Consider the following 19,742-nt stretch of genomic DNA (forward strand, 5'->3'; position numbering starts at 1 on the left):
GTAGCTCCAGGAGGCGAATAGTCATCTGCATGGACTGCAGGGCTCCTGCCTCGGATGTGTTCTTCACCAGCCAATCGTCGAGATATGGGAACACGTGCACCCCCAGCCTGCGAAGCGCCGCTGCTACCACAGCTAGGCACTTTGTGAACACCCTGGGCGCAGAGGCGAGCCCAAAGGGTAGCACACAGTACTGGAAGTGGCGTGCGCCCAGCTGAAATCGCAGATACTGTCTGTGAGCTGGCAGTATCGGGATGTGTGTGTAGGCATCCTTCAAGTCCAGAGAGCATAGCCAATCGTTTTGCTGAATCATGGGGAGAAGGGTGCCCAGGGAAAGCATCCTGAACTTTTCTTTTACGAGATATTTGTTCAGGGCCCTTAGGTCTAGGATGGGACGCATCCCCCCTGTTTTCTTTTCCACAAGGAAGTACCTGGAATAGAACCCCAGCCCTTCTTGCCCGGATGGCACGGGCTCGACCGCATTGGCGCTGAGAAGGGCGGAGAGTTCCTCTGCAAGTACCTGCTTGTGCTGGAAGCTGTAGGACTGAGCTCCCGGTGGACAATTTGGAGGTTGAGAGGCCAAATTGAGGGTGTATCCTTGCCGGACTATTTGGAGAACCCACTGATCGGAGGTTATAAGAGGCCACCTTTGGTGAAAAGCTTTCAACCTCCCTCCGACAGGCAGGTCGCCCGGCACTGACACTTGGATGTCGGCTATGCTCTGCTGGAGCCAGTCAAAAGCTCGCCCCTTGCTTTTGCTGGGGAGCCGCGGGGCCTTGCTGATTCGCACGCTGCTGACGAGAGCGAGCGCGCTGGGGCTTAGCCTGGGCCGCAGGCTGTCGGGAAGGAGGATTGTACCTACGCTTGCCAGAAGTATAGGGAACAGTCTTCCTTCCCCCGAAAAATCGTCTACCTGTAGAGGTAGAAGCTGAAGGCTGCCGACGGGCGAACTTGTCGAATGCGGTGTCCCGCTGGTGGAGAGACTCTACCACCTGCTCGACTTTTTCGCCAAAAATGTTATCCGCACGGCAAGGCAAGTCCGTAATCCGCTGCTGGACTCTATTCTCCAGGTCGGCGGCACGCAGCCATGAGAGCCTGCGCATCACCACACCTTGAGCAGCGGCCCTGGACGCAACATCAAAAGTGTCATAAACTCCTCTGGCCAGGAATTTTCTGCACGCCTTCAGCTGCCTGACCACCTCCTGAAAAGGCTTGGCTTGCTCAGGGGGAAGAGCATCAACCAAGCCCGCCAACTGCCGCACATTATTCCGCATGTGTATGCTCGTGTAGAGCTGGTAAGACTGGATCTTGGACACGAGCATAGAGGAATGGTAGGCCTTCCTCCCAAAGGAGTCTAAGGTTCTAGCGTCCTTGCCCGGGGGCGCCGAAGCATGTTCCCTAGAACTCTTAGCCTTCTTTAGGGCCAAATCCACAACTCCAGAGTCATGAGGCAACTGAGTGCGCATCAGCTCTGGGTCCCCATGGATCCGGTACTGGGACTCGATCTTCTTGGGAATGTGGGGGTTAGTTAATGGTTTGGTCCAGTTCGCAAGCAATGTCTTCTTCAGGACATGGTGCAAGGGAACAGTGGACGCTTCCTTAGGTGGAGAAGGATAGTCCAGGAGCTCAAACATTTCAGCCCTGGGCTCGTCCTCCACAACCACCGGGAAGGGGATGGCCGTAGACATCTCCCGGACAAAGGAGGCAAAAGACAGACTCTCGGGAGGAGAAAGCTGTCTCTCAGGAGAGGGAGTGGGATCAGACGGAAGACCCCCAGACTCCTCGTCAGAGAAATATCTGGGATCTTCCTCTTCCTCCCACGAGGCCTCACCCTCGGTGTCAGACACAAGTTCACGGACCTGTGTCTGCAACCTCGCCCTGCTCGACTCCGTGGAACCCCGTCCACGATGGGGGCGTCGAGAGGTAGACTCCCTCGCCCGCATCGGCGAAGCTCCCTCCGCCGACGTAGTCGGGGAGCCTTCCTGGGAGGTGGCCGCGGTCGGTACCGCACGCGGTACCGACGTCGGGGACCTCAACCTGGGCGATGGGCCAGCCGGCGCCACGCTCGACGGTACCGGTGGCGCAAGCACCGCCGGTACCGGAGGGGTAGGGCGCAACAGCTCTCCCAGAATCTCTGGGAGAACGGCCCGGAGGCTCTCGTTTAGAGCGGCTGCAGAGAAAGGCTGAGAGGTCGATGCAGGCGTCGACGTCAGTACCTGTTCCGGGCGTGGAGGCTGTTCCGGGCTGTCCAGAGCGGAGCGCATCGACACCTCCTGAACAGAGGGTGAGCGGTCCTCTCGGTGCCGATGCCTGCTGGGTGCCGAATCCCTCGGCGACCCAGAGCTCTCGGTGCCGACACGGGGAGGAGACCGGTGTCGATGCTTCTTCGATTTCTTCCGAAGCATGTCACCGGAGCTCCCCGGCACCGACGAGGAGGACGTCGAATCCACCCGTCGCTTCCTCGGGGCCGAGACTGAAGAAGGTCGATCTCGGGGGGGCTGTACCGCAGGAGCCCTCAGGGTAGGCGGAGACCCACCCGAGGGCTCACCGCCACCAGCAGGGGAATGGACAGCCCTCACCTGCACTCCACCCGATGCACCACCGTCCGACGACATCAGCAGACGAGGTCCTGGTACCACCGACGTCGATGCAGCTATCCGATGTCTCGGCGCCGATGCAGAGGCCCGATGCCTCGATGCACTCGATGCAGGGGCGGCCGAGGAAGATGGTCTGGACGCTGACGACGTCGATGCACTCGAAGATCCCGGTGCCGATGCCGACGAAGAGCCCGAGAACAACACGTTCCACTGGGCTAGTCTCGCTACCTGAGTCCGCCTTTGAAGCAGGGAACACAGACTGCAGTTCTGAGGGCGGTGCTCGGCCCCCAGACACTGAAGACACGACGAGTGTCGATCAGTGAGCGAGATAACCCGGGCGCACTGGGTGCACTTCTTGAAGCCGCTGGAAGGCTTCGATGTCATGGGCGGAAAAATCACGCCGGCGAAATCAAAAGCCGAAATGGCGAAATTTGAAGCACCAAATTTAGAGGGAGAAAAAATCTCGACCGAGGCCGAAAAAAGGCCTACCCCGACGACGAAAGAAAACTTACCGGGGCAAAAAAGCTGGAAGTACGGGGAGGATTTACACGAAACCCGGCGGGGGGTTTCCGGAGCACTTCCCGACTAGGACAAAGCTTTCCCGAAGGAAAAAAACCACGTTCAAACAAATTGGACGCGCGAGGTCGACTTTCCGGGGCTCGACACGGCGAAAACACGACCGTACCGAGTGCGGACAAAAGAAGACTGGCCGGCTCGAGCCGGTTTCGGGCGGGAAGACGGCCGCGCATGCGCGGTGCGCGCGGGCGCGCGAGGGCTAGCAAAGGACTTTGCTAGTGAAGTTTCCGATTGGAGGGGCTGCCGTGGACGTCACCCATCAGTGAGAACAAGCAGCCTGCTTGTCCTCGGAGAACAATATATCCACAGAATGTCCATGGAAATCAGTAGGACCGTGAACAAGCTGGGCAAGACCTAAACCAGAGCTCAAACTCTGGAAATCAGAGACAAGGAGAGAGGAAGAGTCATCCCAATGAATGTGAAAGTTGCCTAGAATCAAAGCATTAGGCGATGACAGGGCATGCAAAGCACAGCATGTCAACAGAGATTGAAAAGCGGAAGTCGTAGCAAGAGGGGGAAGATATACAGTGGGGGAAATAAGTATTTGATCCCTTGCTGATTTTGTAAGTTTGCCCACTGACAAAGACATGAGCAGCCCATAATTGAAGGGTAGGTTATTGGTAACAGTGAGAGATAGCACATCACAAATTAAATCCGGAAAATCACATTTTGGAAAGTATATGAATTTATTTGCATTCTGCAGAGGGAAATAAGTATTTGATCCCTCTGGCAAACAAGACCTAATACTTGGTGGCAAAACCCTTGTTGGCAAGCACAGCGGTCAGACGTCTTCTGTAGTTGATGATGAGGTTTGCACACATGTCAGGAGGAATTTTGGTCCACTCCTCTTTGCAGATCATCTCTAAATCATTAAGAGTTCTGGGCTGTCGCTTGGCAACTCGCAGCTTCAGCTCCCTCCATAAGTTTTCAATGGGATTAAGGTCTGGTGACTGGCTAGGCCACTCCATGACCCTAATGTGCTTCTTCCTGAGCCACTCCTTTGTTGCCTTGGCTGTATGTTTTGGGTCATTGTCGTGCTGGAAGACCCAGCCACGACCCATTTTTAAGGCCCTGGCGGAGGGAAGGAGGTTGTCACTCAGAATTGTACGGTACATGACCCCATCCATTCTCCCATTGATGCGGTGAAGTAGTCCTGTGCCCTTAGCAGAGAAACACCCCCAAAACATAACATTTCCACCTCCATGCTTGACAGTGGGGACGGTGTTCTTTGGGTCATAGGCAGCATTTCTCTTCCTCCAAACACGGCGAGTTGAGTTCATGCCAAACAGCTCAATTTTTGTCTCATCTGACCACAGCACCTTCTCCCAATCACTCTCGGCATCATCCAGGTGTTCACTGGCAAACTTCAGACGGGCCGTCACATGTGCCTTCCGGAGCAGGGGGACCTTGCGGGCACTGCAGGATTGCAATCCGTTATGTCGTAATGTGTTACCAATGGTTTTCGTGGTGACAGTGGTCCCAGCTGCCTTGAGATCATTGACAAGTTCCCCCCTTGTAGTTGTAGGCTGATTTCTAACCTTCCTCATGATCAAGGATACCCCACGAGGTGAGATTTTGCGTGGAGCCCCAGATCTTTGTCGATTGACAGTCATTTTGTACTTCTTCCATTTTCTTACTATGGCACCAACAGTTGTCTCCTTCTCGCCCAGCGTCTTACTGATGGTTTTGTAGCCCATTCCAGCCTTGTGCAGGTGTATGATCTTGTCCCTGACATCCTTAGACAGCTCCTTGCTCTTGGCCATTTTGTAGAGGTTAGAGTCTGACTGATTCACTGAGTCTGTGGACAGGTGTCTTTCATACAGGTGACCATTGCCGACAGCTGTCTGTCATGCAGGTAACGAGTTGATTTGGAGCATCTACCTGGTCTGTAGGGGCCAGATCTCTTACTGGTTGGTGGGGGATCAAATACTTATTTCCCTCTGCAGAATGCAAATAAATTCATATACTTTCCACAATGTGATTTTCCGGATTTAATTTGTGATGTGCTATCTCTCACTGTTACCAATAACCTACCCTTCAATTATGGGCTGCTCATGTCTTTGTCAGTGGGCAAACTTACAAAATCAGCAAGGGATCAAATACTTATTTCCCCCACTGTATCAATATCCAGTCCGATCATAGGGGGCAGTACCTGAACAGCAAGCATCTCCATGGATGCTAGTTGGGTTTAAGATGTATAAGTAACTTGAAATGTAGAGCAAAATATTATCCCTAAGGCTCCGCCACACTTATTCTATCTAGAGCTATACAGAAATATGTAGCCTACAGGAGCTGCCTTTGACAAGTATGCCAGTTCCAAATCCTGTAACCAGGTCTCAGTCAAACATAGAATATCTAATTTATGTTGGTCTATAAGATCTCTCACAAGTCCTGCTTACCTTTAATGGACCGGACATTTAGAAGGCCCAATTGCAAAGGGCCAGAAGACAAAGAATAAAGATGGGGAACTGTTGCCAAGCGTGGCAGAGAGCTGAGACATCTCAACCTAGTCGGCAGGGAGTTAATGGAAAGGAGTAGGCCTCACAGTCCACAACACCGGTATAGGAAACCCACTGTCATGAAGGAAGCCCAAGAGAAATAAAAAAAAGAAAAGAGCTAACAATCTTTTATATAGCAAGCGTATAAAATTGCACCCAAAGTTGCGCACTAAGGATAATATCCTGCTCCTTTGGTGCACGCCGCAGAGAAGTGACCAAATAGGGACTCGTGCGTATGTCTGTTCTGGGGGCGGGGCCTAATTCCCATAATCGCAGGCCTTGGGTATGGTAACAATGACAACAGGCTCCAGAATCTGTAAGGCATAAAAAAACAGAACAATTGCTCTCAAAGAAATAGAACTGTTACAACACAGAGTAGAGCATGCAAAAAATTCTCTAGGCAGTAATAAGATGTGAACGTGTGGACAGAAGACCACTTTGCAACTTTGTAGATTTCCTCCGTGGAGGCTGATCCCAAGTGGGCAACCAACACTGCCATGGCTCTGACATTATGAGCCTTGACATGACCCTATAGATTCAGCCCGGCCTGGGCATAAGTGAAGGAAATGCAATCTGCTAGCCAACTGGAAATAGTGTATTTGACGATGACCACACCCACTGATTGGGATCAGAAAAAAACAAAAACTTGGGTGGACTGTCTTTAGTTCACTCCAGATAGAAGGCTAAGGTTAATTTGGGATCTTGCCAGGTATTTGTTACCTGGATTGGCCACTGTTGGAAACAGGATGCTGGGCTTGATGAACCTTTGGTCTTTCCTAGTATGGCAATACTTATGTACTTATGTTTGCAGTCTAAGGTTTAGAGTACACTTTCGCCAGGATGGGCATGTGGTTTTGGGAAAAACACTGGAAGAACGACTGACTGATTAACATGGAACTCCAATGCTACCTTAGGAAGAAACTTAGGGTACGTGCAGAGAACTACTCTGCTGTGGTGAAATGTAATGTAAAGTGGATCCGCTACTAGGGCTTGAAGATCACTGACCCTGCGAGCTGAAGTGACTGCCACCAAAACCACAACTTTCTAGGTCAAAAACTTCAGATGATGGGAATCAAGCAGCTCAAAAGGAGCTTTCATCAACTGGGCAAGAACAACATTGAAATCTCATGACACAGTTGGAGGTCCAACAGGGTTTTTTTTTAATAACAAACCTCGCATGACGAGAACTACTAGAGGTTGTACAGAGATGGACTTAATCCCTACATAAGCACCAATTGCATTGAGATGAACTCTTACAGAGTTGGTTTTCAAACCAGATTCAAAGAGGTGCAGGAGGTATTCAAGCAGTTTTTGTGTAGGACACAAGAAGGGGTCTAGGGCCTTGCCCTCACATCAGACGGCAACCTCCTCCATATGAAAGAATACCACCTCTTAGTGGAACCTTTTCTGGAAGCCAGCAAGATGCAAGAGACACCACCTGACAAATCCAAGGATTCAAATTCTACGTTTTCAATATCCAAACCGTGAGGGCCAGGGACGGGAGGTTGTGAAGCAGAAGGGAACCCTCATTCTGCGTGATAAGGGTCGGAAGACATAAGCTCCATGGATCCTTGGAGGATAACTCCAGAACAAGAAGAAACGAGTTCTGCTGTGGCCAATAAGGAACGATTAGGATCATGGTCCTGTAATCTCGCTTCAGCAAAGTTTTCTCTATGAGGGATATTGAGGAATATACATACAGAAGCCCCCCCCCCCCCCCCCAATGAAGGAGAAAGGCATCTGATGTTAGTCTGTTGTATGATCTTAGCCTGGACCAGAACTGAGGGGCCTTGTTGTTGAGATGAGTGATAAAAAGATTCAATGAGTGAGTGCCCCATTCTTGGAAGGTCTTGCGGGCTACGCCCATATTGAGAGACCACTAGTGTGGTTGCAGTACCCTGCTCAGTCTGTCTGCCATGCAGTTGTCTTTCCTGGGCAGGTACGTACCCACAGAGGTCTATTCCTCAATGGAGGACCCGCTGCCTCATCTCAACTGCCTCCTGACATAAGGAGTAGGATTCTGTACTCCCTGTTTATTTACACAGAACACTGCAACCTAGTTGTCTGTTTGTATGAGAACAATTTGGTTCTGCAGCCGAACTCTGAAAGCCTTTAGAATGTTCCAGATTGCCCTGAGCTCAAGGAGATTGATGTGAAACAGACCCCTGAGTGGACCACAGACCCCGAGTAAGAGGCCCATCTACATGAGTCCCCCATCCCAGGTTGGATGCATCTGTTGTCAACACCTTTGAGGTGGTGGGATTTGAAATGGCAGTCCCAGAGTCAAATCGGATCGAATCGTCCAACAGAGTAGGTCATGGATCAAATCCAAGGTAATCTAGATGACATCTGCTAGATTCCCTGTCACCTGAGACCACTGGGAAGCTAGAGTCTATTGGGCCTCTCTCAAGTGAAACAATATGGCCCATCAAGCTCAACATTTGCTGAGCTGAAACCTGCTTACTGCTGTGGACCTGCGAGGTGAGTGATGCCAAGGTATCTGCCCTTACTTTTGGAAGAAAAGCCTGAACCTGCACTGTGTCCGGCAGGGCTCCTATGTACTCCATTTAGTGAAAGGGATGAAGGTGGGACTTGGGGTGGTTCATGACAAACCCTAGTAACTCCAACACCTGAACAGTTAACGAACTGACCGTCGCTCCTTCCTGTGATGTGATCTTAATCAGTCAATCATCCAGGTAGGGAAACACATATACCCCCAGTCTATGTAGATATGCTGCAACTACCACTAAACACTTGGTGAACACTCTGGGAGCCGAAGCAAGGCCAAATGGCAGAACGCGCGACCAAATGGCAGAACGAGATACTGGTAGTGGTGTTTCCCCACATAGAATCAGAGATACTTCATGTGACTGGGAAGTATTGAAACGTGGGTATAGGCATCCTTTAAGTCCAGTCGTTTGTCTGAATCTTGGGCAGAAGGGCTCACAAGTAAATTATATTCTGACAATGAAGCAAATAGTGAGACTGGTGAAAAACAGGCTGGAGGGTGGAGTTGGATTTTAAACAGTAAAAAGATTCTGCAGAACTGCTTGCCAAACTGGCTATCCCGCCTGAAATACTGGTCCAGACAATAGTGAGTCATAAAAGTGTGAGCAGAAGACCATGTAGCTGTACTGCAAATGTCTTGAATAGAGGCAGAATGGAAATGGGCTACTGAAGCCACCACAGCTTGTAAATTATGAGCAGTAACACTGCCATCAAGAGTCAGCCCAGCCTGAGCACAGATGTAGGCGATACAGTCAGCCACCAATTCCAAGTAGAGATTTATACTTGATGATGGGAATTTCCAATCTGTTAGGATAAAAGGATACAAAGAGCTGGGAGGATTGTCCATGAGGCTTTGTGCGTTTCTAGATAGCATGCTAGAGCACATTTGGAGTCCAAGGTATGCAGTGCTACTTTTCCACGATAAGAATGTGATTTAGGGAACAAGACAGGCAGAACAACAGATTGATTGAGATGAAACTCCGAAAAACAACATTTGGGAGGAATTTGGGGTGGGTTTGGAGTACAACCCAGTTTAGGCTCTTAGGTAGAAAGTTGGTCCAGATCCTCCAGGGTCGCATTTTCAGAGATGCTCCCCATTCCACATGCAGGACCCAAAAGGCAGGCAGAGCTCAAAGTCTCAACGCATGGTTGAGACGATGGTGCAGGGATGAGGGATTTAGATTTGTTAGGAACCGGGCAACATTCTGGGAAAGGGGGAGACTGTTCTGAAAGGATGGGCTCCACCTTAAACCAGGATGGAACCAGGCTGCTGGCGCTAACTTTTAAAAAGGAGATAGAGCAGCTTTTAAACTAGAATGGGGGGATGGGGAGGTCGACAGTCCCCCAGGAGCGCATGGTTCGATGTGGAGTATCCTTGAAGGATACTATTGAAACAGGACATTTAGGGAATCCTAGTAGAGAGGTTTCAACAATGCTGAAAGTAAGCCAGGCATGCTTAATAGGAGAGCAGGATAAAGGATGCACATTATCCCCTTCAAACTTCTAAGCAACTTGTAGAGATAAAATTTCTAGATGTAATAAATGACTGCTTCTTGGAGCAGCTGGTCCAGGAACCAATGAGAGGGGGAGCCATTTTGGATCTGGTCCTTGGTGGCGTGCAGGGCATAGTGCGAGAGGTGGCGGTGTTGGGTCCCCTGGGAAACAGTGATCATAACATGATCAAGTTTGAGCTATCTGGGATGAACCCGCAAAGGAAATCTACTGTAGCTGCATTTAATTTTCAAAAGGGCAACTATAATAAAATGAGGAAAATTGTTAAAAAGAAACTAAAAGGATCGTCTGCAAAGGTTAGGACACTAAATCAGGCGTGGATGTTATTAAAAAATACTATCTTGGAAGCCCAGTCCAGATACACTCCACGTATTTGCAAAGGTGGAAAGAAGAGAAAACGTCAGCCAGCGTGGTTAAAAGGTGAAGTAAAAGAAGCCATTACAATCAAAAGATTGTCCGTCAAAGAATGGAAAAAGAACCCAAATGAAGAAAATAAGAAGCAACATAAGCACTGGCAAGTCAGATGCAAAGCATTAACAAAGAAGGCTAAAAGAGAATAGGAAGAGAAACTTGCCGGTACACCAGAAGCAGAAAGCTTACGAGGGAATCCGTGGGACCGTTATATCACGAAGGAGAAAAAAGAGGTGCTCAGAGAGGACAAGGCCATAGCGGAGAAGCGGAATGAATTCATTGCTTTTGTCTTCACGAAGATGATGTAAGAGATCTGCCTGTACTGGAAATGGTTTTCAAGGGTAATGATGCAGAGGAACTGAAAGAAATCTCAGTGAACCTGGAAGATGTACTGAGCCAAACTCACAAATTAAAGAGTAGTAAATCACCTGGATCGGAAGGCATACATCCAAGGGTACTAAAAGAACTCAAGCATGAAATTGCTGATCTGCTGTTAGTAATATGCAACCTGCTGTTAAAATCGTCCATAATATCTGAAGATTGGAGGGTGGCCAATGTGACAATGATTTTTAAAAAGGGTTCTAGGGGTGATCTGGGAAAGTATAGACTAGTAAGCCTGACGTTGGTGCCAGGCAAAATAGTGGAAACTATTATAAAGAATAAAATTACAGAACATGTAGACAAACATGGTTTAATGGGACAGAGTCAGCATGGGTTCAGCTGAGGGAAGTCTTGCCTCACCAATTTGCTTCATTTCTTTGAAGGCGTGAATAAACATGTGGATAAAGGTGAGCTGGTTGATGTAGTGTATCTAGATTTTCTGAAAGCTTTTGATAAAGTTCCTCATGAGAGACTCCTAAGAAAATTAAAGAGTCATGGGATAGGAGGCAAGGTTCTATCGTGGATTGGGAATTGGTTATTGGACAGAAAACAGAGGGTAGGGTTAAATGGTCATTTCTCTCAATGGAGGAAAGTGGAGTGCTGCAGGGATCTGCACTAGGGCGGTACTATTTAACATATTTATGAATGATATGGAAATCAGAACAATGAGTGAGGTGATCAGATTTGCAGATGATACAAAACTATTCAAGGCTGTTAAAACAAGTGAGGTCTGTGAAATATTGCAGGAAGACTTTAGGAAATTGGAAGACTGGGCATCCAAAATGGCAGATGAAATTTAAATGTGCACAAATGCAAGGTGATGCACATTGGAAAGAATAATTCAAATCATAGTTACCTGATGCTAGGGTCCACCCTGGGGCTCAGCACTCAAGAAACAGATCTGGGTGTCGTTGTAGATAATATGCTGAAATCTTCTGCTGAATGTGTGGCGGCGGCCAAAAAAAGCAAACAGAATGCTAGGAATTATTAGGAAAAGGATGGTGAATAAGACCAAAAATACTATAATGCCTTGATATTGCTCCATGGTGCATCTGCACCTTGAATACTGTGTACAGTTCTGGTCGCCGTATGTCAAAAAAGATATGGCGGAATTAGAAAAAAGTTCAAAGAAGAGCGACCAAAATGATAAAGGAGATGGAACTCCTCTCGTATGAGGAAAGGCTAAAGAGGTTAGGACTCTTCAACTCGGAAAAGAGACGGATGAGGGGAGATATGATTGGGGTCCACAAAATCCTGAGTGGTTTAGAACGAGTAGATCGATTTTTTTTTTTTACTCGTTCCAAAAGTACAAAGACAAGGGGACACTCAAGGAAGTTACATGGAAATATTTTAAACCAAATAGGAGGAAATAATTTTTTCACTCAGCAAATAGTTAAGCTCTGAAACTCTTTGCTGGAGGACGTGGTAACAGCGATTTGCGTGTCTGGGTTTAAAAAAGGTTTGGACAAATTCCTGGAGGAAAAGTCCATAGTCTGCTATTGAAACAGACATGGGAAGCAACTGCTTGCCCTGGGATTTGTAGTATGAGTGTTGCCACGATTTGGGTTTTGCCAGGTACTTGTGACCTGGCTTGGCCACTGTTTGGAAAACAGGATACTGGGCTAGATGGACCATTGGTCTGACCTAGTATGGCTATTCTTATGTTAACCCTGTCATGGTAAGAATCTAGTTTAAGGATCTGCCGTAACGGCTTAGAACTTACTAACTCTTCTGGCAGAAGAGCTATCAAAAACAATAATTCATAAGTGAGGAATTTTAGAGAACAAGTGGTTCGAACGGAGGTTTCATGAGAGAAGCAAGAACGACATTGAGATCCCATACCACCAGAGGTTTAATGTCATATAAACCTTTCATGAATGTAGTCATCAAGGGATGCACTACAATTAGTCTGCTTTCAAGTTTAGCATGAAATGCACTGATGGCACTTAAATGAACTGAGGCCAGAATGGGTGGAGGAAGTATTTCATCAGAGTAGGTAAAGAACATGAGATAGGAGTTGAGTGACTTAGAAGCACACCAGAGAGAAAACCTTTTCCATTTCAGATGGTAACATTTTCATGTGGAGGGTTTTCTGGAAGCAAGAAGTATGTGCGAAATTGTATGGGGAATGTTTAGAGAATGTCATTCTACGTTGTCAGGTACCATGCCGTGAGGGCTAGAGAACGAGGGTTTGGATGAAGAAGAGATCCGTTGAGGGTTGGGAAAGGATCCAATCTGAATGGTTGCTTTGTTAAGGATCAAAATTGGGGGGTAGTATTTTTAATTGGAATATAGGTATTTTCTGTAACTTGACCTGTTTTTTTTTTAGTTAGCTAGAGTATCTAGGCCTTAGGTTTGTCTAAGTGGAAAGAAACAGACTGGTTTTGTATTTAAATTTGGAGCAAGAATGAGTATACAGTTCGGAGAAATATGACTTTTGTCAGACTGACCCTCTCTGATATGACAGATGCCCATGCATGTATGCTTCTGATAGCTATCGGGAGAACTTTTGAGCGACATCTCATGGGGAGCTAAACAAGTTGTTTTCCTCATAGCTTGTGCAGGGAAAATTCCAGAACTGGCAAGCTAAACAGTATAAAAAGAAGTCAGACTGACCTAGGAGAGGGAGAGAAAAAATACAGAACAAAGATGAAATGATGATCAGAGACACTGCACGGAAGTGAACTAAAGTAGCTAAAGAAGGGGGGGGGGGGAAGTGTGGCAAGGTGGCTGTAAGCTGGAATCCTGACTAAAGAAGGGTGCAAAGCCTTGAGGAAGGAGGTTTGCTGTCTTCTGAAAGGTTTCCTAGAATGTGAAGGGAGATGCTGTGTCTGTGAAAACCCTAAGAATTAGGTTGATCTAGTAGCCCTTTTTGACTGATAAGCTACCTCACCTGAGCCCTCACCCCGTAGCTCCAACATTGCCAAATACTTTGTCTCTTCACCTTGTGCTAAGCGCAAAATGTCAGTTCATGTCAGTTTGACAGCAGAGAAAACTTATCTGAAAGAGATGGAGAGCAAACAGCATCCAGCTGGGGTTTTTTTCCTTCCACGTGACAACCTAGAGGGGAGGGGTTGATTTAGTTAGAAAAGCAAGAGACCAGAAGATTAACTTCAGCTACTGAATAATCTTGCTGACGTGAGATTTTGGTGGCAGGGAACAATGAGAGAAGAGGAAAAGTGAGTACATGTATTTACTGATATTAGGAATATAGAATATTACTGTTATTTCTAAGATAGTAACATAACATAGTAAATGATGGCAGATAGACCTGTACGATCCATCCAGTCTGCCCAACAAGATAAACTCATTTTACATGGTATGTGATACTTTATATGTATACCCGAGTTTGACTTGTCCTTGCCATTTTCAGGGCACAGACCGTAGAAGTGAGCCCAGCACTCTTCTTGTACTAAGTTCTGAAGCTAACGTTGAAGCCCCCTAAAATTCAAACTCCAGCCCATCCCTATCTATTCAGGCACGATCAGGGCGTAGAACATAGAAGTCTGCCCAGCATTGGTTTTGTTTCCCAATTATCGGTGTTGCCACCTAATCTCCGCTAAGATTACGCAGATCCATTCCTTCAAAACAGGATTCCTTTGTGTTTATCCCACACATGTTTGAATTCCATTACTCCACCACCTCTCGCGAGAGGGCATTCCACATATCCACCACCCTCTCCGTGAAAAAATACTTCCTGACATTACTCCTGAGTCTGCCCCCCTCCCCCTTCAACCTCAATTCATGCCCTCTAGTTCTACCCCTTCCCGCCTTCGGAAAAGGTTCATTTGCGGATTAATACCTTTCAAATATTTGAATGTCTGTATTATATTACCTGTTTCTCCTTTCTTCCAAGGTATACGTGTTCAGATCAACAAGTCTCTCCTTGTACGGTTTGCAACGCAAATACCATACCATTTTTTATAGCTTTTCTTTGCACCGCTTCCAGTTTTTTTACATCTTTAGCAAGAAATGGCCTCCAAAACTGAACACAATACTCCAAGTGGGGCCTCACCAACGACTTGTAGAGGGGCATCAACACCTCCTTTCTTCTGCTGGTTATGCCCCTTTCTATGCAGCCTAGCATCCTTCTGGCCACGGCTGTCGCCTTGACACATTGTTTCTTCACCTTCAGATCCTCAGACACCAACACCCCAAGGTCTCTCTCCTGAGTTGAGCTTACTAATCTCTCCCCTCCTATTCAGTATCTCTCTTTAGGGTTTCTGCACCCCAAGTGCATCACTCTACACTTCTTGGTACGAGTTAAAACTGACAAAAATAGATAATTATGAGGAAAAGTTGACCCGAAAAGAGAAGCACCAAAAGGCAAAAAGTTGACGCACCAAGGAGAGATTAAAAGCACAACCCCTCTGCTCCATGGAAACCATAAGACTTCTGGTCCCGCGCGTGTGTGCCGGGTGAGAAGCCACCTGTGTATGCGCGATGAAGCACTGCCTTAAAGACTTAAAGTGTGGCAGAAGACTGGGTTGGATGATGTCACTGATTTCTTGAGAATATCATGCCAGCGAAGGGCGACGAAAATGATAGTGGGGATGGGACGACTTTCCTATGAAGAGAGGCTGAGAAGGCTAGGGCTTTTCAGCTTGGAGAAGAGACGGCTGAGGGGAGATATGATAGAAGTGTATAAAATAATGAGTGGAATGGATCGGGTGGATGTGAAGCGACTGTTCACGCTATCCAAAAATACTAGGACTAGAGGGCATGAGTTGAAGCTACAGTGTGGTAAATTTAAAACGAATCGGAGAAAATTTTTCTTCACCCAACGTGTAATTAGACTCTGGAATTCGTTGCCGGAGAACGTGGTACGGGCGGTTAGCTTGACGGAGTTTAAAAAGGGGTTAGATAGATTCCTAAAGGACAAGTCCATAGACCGCTATTAAATGGACTTGGAAAAATTCCGCATTTTTAGGTATAACTTGTCTGGAATGTTTTTACGTTTGGGGAGCGTGCCAGGTGCCCTTGACCTGGATTGGCCACTGTCGGTGACAGGATGCTGGGCTAGATGGACCTTTGGTCTTTCCCAGTATGGCACTACTTATGTACTTATGCTTGTCCACAGAGGACAAAGAAAACCTAAAAAAAAAAGCTGCAAAAGACTAAGAAATAAAAAGAAACAAGGAACAGACTTAAACTGAGAAAAATAAAGAAATGTGGAAAGGAACTGTACAGCAAAGGACTTGAAAAATCTAAGTCGCATTGTGTAGAGAAGATGGGTCCTCTCAGGTCCACGGAAAAATTAAGTCTGAGATGATGGCACTTGCACGTCGGGCACATACACAGTGCTGCTAGAAAGTTCTACATATAGCTAGTAAGAATCCATGCCGTGCTCCACCAAATAAATCTACTACGAGGACTCAATATAACTTAATCATTAGTTCAGTCGGCGGGGGCTATATAATATCCTCTAATTCAATCAACAATTGCCCAGCACCATCAAGCTCACATAATAATAATGTATCTTCCCTTATAACTTTTCCAATCAATACTCATATACATCTCTGTATACGCTCTGCTAATCTTGTGATCTGCTTGCTGTATTTTCTAACTTGTTTATTGACTTTTTGATATCTGTTAATCTGAGTACTAGATTTAAAAACTGCTATAACTCTGTATTAGATCTTTTTTTTTTTTTTCCTTAGAGTGTTGAGCCCTCCCCCACCTGGTTTTTTGTAGTCAACTTGTATAGCTTAGGTGTGGCTAAAACTTCTGCTTTGAGAGAGCTGAAGGCTACCACACGGTCTCTTGACTCCTGCCTGAAGTGCTGAAAGCTCACAGATAAGACTTGTAATGGCATTATTTCTGGTTATCCCTACCTTAGAGCTGTGGTTTTGGGCATTTCTGGTGCATTTCTTAACCTTGTCTTCCCCTAATCCCAACCAGCTGTGTAGCTAAGTGGCTTAATACAGCTCTAGAGAAAGGTTTTACAGCAAACACATTCCACAGGTTTAAGTTTAATCCCACGCACCCACCCCAAGATTGACACTTCCTAAATAGCTTTCCTAATAACTCCATCCAAATTACAACTGTTTTTGAAAAGTAAAACATTCAATATCACAGTATATCCCCAGCCTTCTGCTCAGCATCAGGGGCTTTCTGCTCTAGATAAAAAGGACCTCTGTTAACATATCCATTGATTGCTATTCTCATTATATATCACATAGGATACCAATTTACCTTCTCTTCCTTAAACTTGTTCATCAAGCCTCTCTCACTGTTGGCAGTACCGTATTGGCAGTATAATCAAAAATCATTGTTAATCAGCTATACCCATAGATCAGGATCAGATTTATTCTAGGTTTTTACTTTGCAAGATTAATCTATTGAATTAGGTCTACAACCATCCGGTTATCAGGGAAAGGAGAGGAAAAACCCCCAAAATACCCTGAAGGAAAAAGCTCAATCACTGAATTTCAAATAGTCAGATACATACATTGAATTCCACCCACACAGTAAATCTTAGCAGGTTCTCAGTTCTTACCCTAAAACTACACATTAACTACCTACCCCCCTATATCCCATAGAACAGGAGTAGGAGAAATAGCAGGTAGTTGTGGGACAGGCTACATATTTTATTATCACAAGTACAACAACCCCTATATTCGGAACTATGGTAAAGAAACAAAGAACCCCTAAAGCTACTGCTTTCATTACAGCTTCTACCACTGTCAAAACCAAACCCTTGGACCAAGACAAGATTTTGGTTTCATGTGATAAATGTACATACATTGAGTCCCTTGTGAAAGAAGTACAAGAACTAAGAAAAGAAGTGGCAAGACTAAGAAACATCTGGGACAACTAGAATTTTGACCCAGAGACGCAGGTCAAAACATTGAGAACTTCCATCAAAGGGAGAGAAGACCTTGGGCAGACAGAGCACAGCTGGAAGCCAAGTCACCAAGAATAACAAAGGAAAATTTGAGGCAATTATTTAAGTTCTATAACATCTTAAGATATCACAGGGGCTTCTTGTGAGGTACTGCATGTTAGTCATTTCTGGCAGCACAGGAAAGGTCTTTTCTTAGAAGCTCTGGAACAAGTGCCTGCTTAATGCTGAGTGCAGTCATGCAACTCCCTTGGGTAGTGAACTGCTTATCTTCAGAGAGACTTTATTAAGCACCCATAGGCGCCCCGTATAAGAGGCTTGGGGAGGCTTATTGTGGACTTCCTTTGGCTGCTGCCCTCACAAACGCAGCGCTTTTGCCAGATAGCTCTCCCTCCTTCCTTTCCACTCTCGCCGGCTTCCCGATCGGCAGCCCTCCTCCTCCCTCCCCGCGCGCTTTAACCTTTTACTTCCCAGCAACGTCAATCAAGAAAAAGGCACTACAGGCTCGCCTCCGGCTCCAGCTTCTCCCTTCACACAGTGTCCCGCCTTCTGCGATGATGCATTTCCTGTTTCCGTGAGGGTGGGACACTGTGTGAAGGGAGAAACTGGAGGCCAGCCTGTAATGCCTTTTTCTTGATTGACGTCGCTGCCATGGTCACCTTTTGGTTTGTGGCTGTTGCCTTCACTACCTTCTCTTCATGCTGACACTGACAGTCTTCTGCTGGTTTCCCCCTCAACCACACAGCTACAGAGCAACCCCCAAAGCCAGTTGTGCTCCCATGGTTCTCTCTCTTGCTAGCCATCCTTCAAAAAAATTGCAGCCATCAGAAGGACAGTAACTTTTTTTTCCCTCTTTTTTTTTTAAACCTCAGATTACACAGGGATGAAAAGAAAGAGGCAGAGGGCTATTAAGGGGGTAAGATAAGTTATTGATGGAGGTGTGAGAGGTTAGAAATGGGGAAGTAAAAGTGGGGTAGGACTGTAGATAAGGGGTGTGATGTAAGTCAGGAACTGAAGGTGGAGAGAGGATGAGTGATGAGGAAGAAACTGGTTGGTGAAGGGATGAGAGGCAGATGAATGTAGATGAGTCTAGGAAGAGGATGAGCACAAAGAGTGGAAATGGGGAACTAAAAAGTAGCTGAAAGACAAGGGAATAGGAGGCTGACAAAGAATGAGAGACATGAAAATGGGAGAACTAGAGAGGTAAGTGGAGGGAGACTGAGGACTGGAGGAGGGATAAAAACATAGATGAGAAACAAAGATCAGTGTCAGAGACAGATATAGGAGAGGAGAGAGAGGAAAAGAAAGGAGTTGGGCGTCATGAACAAAATGGAAATAAGATCTTGAAAAAGGACATGGTGAGAGAAAAAATATCAAATGGAAAGAAGACACTGCATAAAACAGAAGACACTAATAGAAAAACTAAATGCTCAGACAACAAAGGTATAAAACATTTTCTATTCAGAATTTATTAATTGGAATATGTCAGCTTTTGGAAATGTGCATCTGTGATATTTTGCATGTAAGTTTCAATTTTTCTAGTATTGCTGCATGCTGAGTCCGACTTCTTGAGGTAACTTTCCAGTTCAGTATTTTGCCTTCATATCTGTTGTGTCTTGTGTATTTCATGTGTGATCAAGGTGCAGTATTCTGCTAGCGTGTAGTATTTGCAGCCCTTTTTGGTTTTTTTTTGTTTCACTACATGTTTTAGAGCCCCGGTGCAATTACAGTGCTGCCTTTCCACGCATAAGGCTGTAGCTCGTTCTGTCCTTGGAATTAGTGCTGTTATGGTTTGGTAAGGTTATGAGTGTGTTTTTGCACAAGTTTGTGTATAGTGTTTTGCGGTGGAGAGATTGTGTATTGGCCTGTGTGGTGCCACTGAGGTGGCACCAAAACATCAGAAAGGGTTTTAGAGCCTAAATCATGACACACTACCTCTTGAAGGATCTACATATGGTCGTTAATAAAAGGAGCTCATTGTGAACACTATCCACTCTAAAAGGATGTTCAATGGCTCTACATGAGAATTGTGATGTGATATGATCCCTTCTTTCATATTGTTGACTGTCTGCATTTTCCGTATGGGTGGTATATTGGTGTATTGGGGGTCTGCCCAGTGTAATATTTATGGTACAGTAAGGTTCTGAGTGTGTTTTTGCACAATGTTGTGCATAGTGTTTTGCAGTTGAGCAATTGTGGTTAGTATATGCTTTGAGCAACCACTTTATTCTTTGACATATACATATCTAATATTTAAATTTAATAAAAGGTATTGTGACTATTTTTACTTATTTTTTTTCTGTGTGTTGTTAGACAGTTATGGAGGTAAGCTCCGCCCCTGGCTCCACCCCTAACCCTGCCCCCTTTAGCCTCCCCAAACAGTTGGGCCACCGACCGCCTATGTAAGCACCTTTAATA

General features: G+C 46.2%; 1 protein-coding gene across 3 annotated transcripts in view; it reads right to left on the reverse strand.

The window, feature by feature from the left end:
• SEPTIN2 (septin 2) overlaps positions 1 to 19,742 on the reverse strand; it is a 488,195-nt gene that overhangs the window by 68,248 nt on the left and 400,205 nt on the right. The gene's annotated exons all lie outside the window — the stretch shown is intronic.

This window comes from Microcaecilia unicolor, chromosome 10, assembly GCF_901765095.1.
Source record: "Microcaecilia unicolor chromosome 10, aMicUni1.1, whole genome shotgun sequence".
NCBI lineage: Eukaryota > Metazoa > Chordata > Amphibia > Gymnophiona > Siphonopidae > Microcaecilia > Microcaecilia unicolor.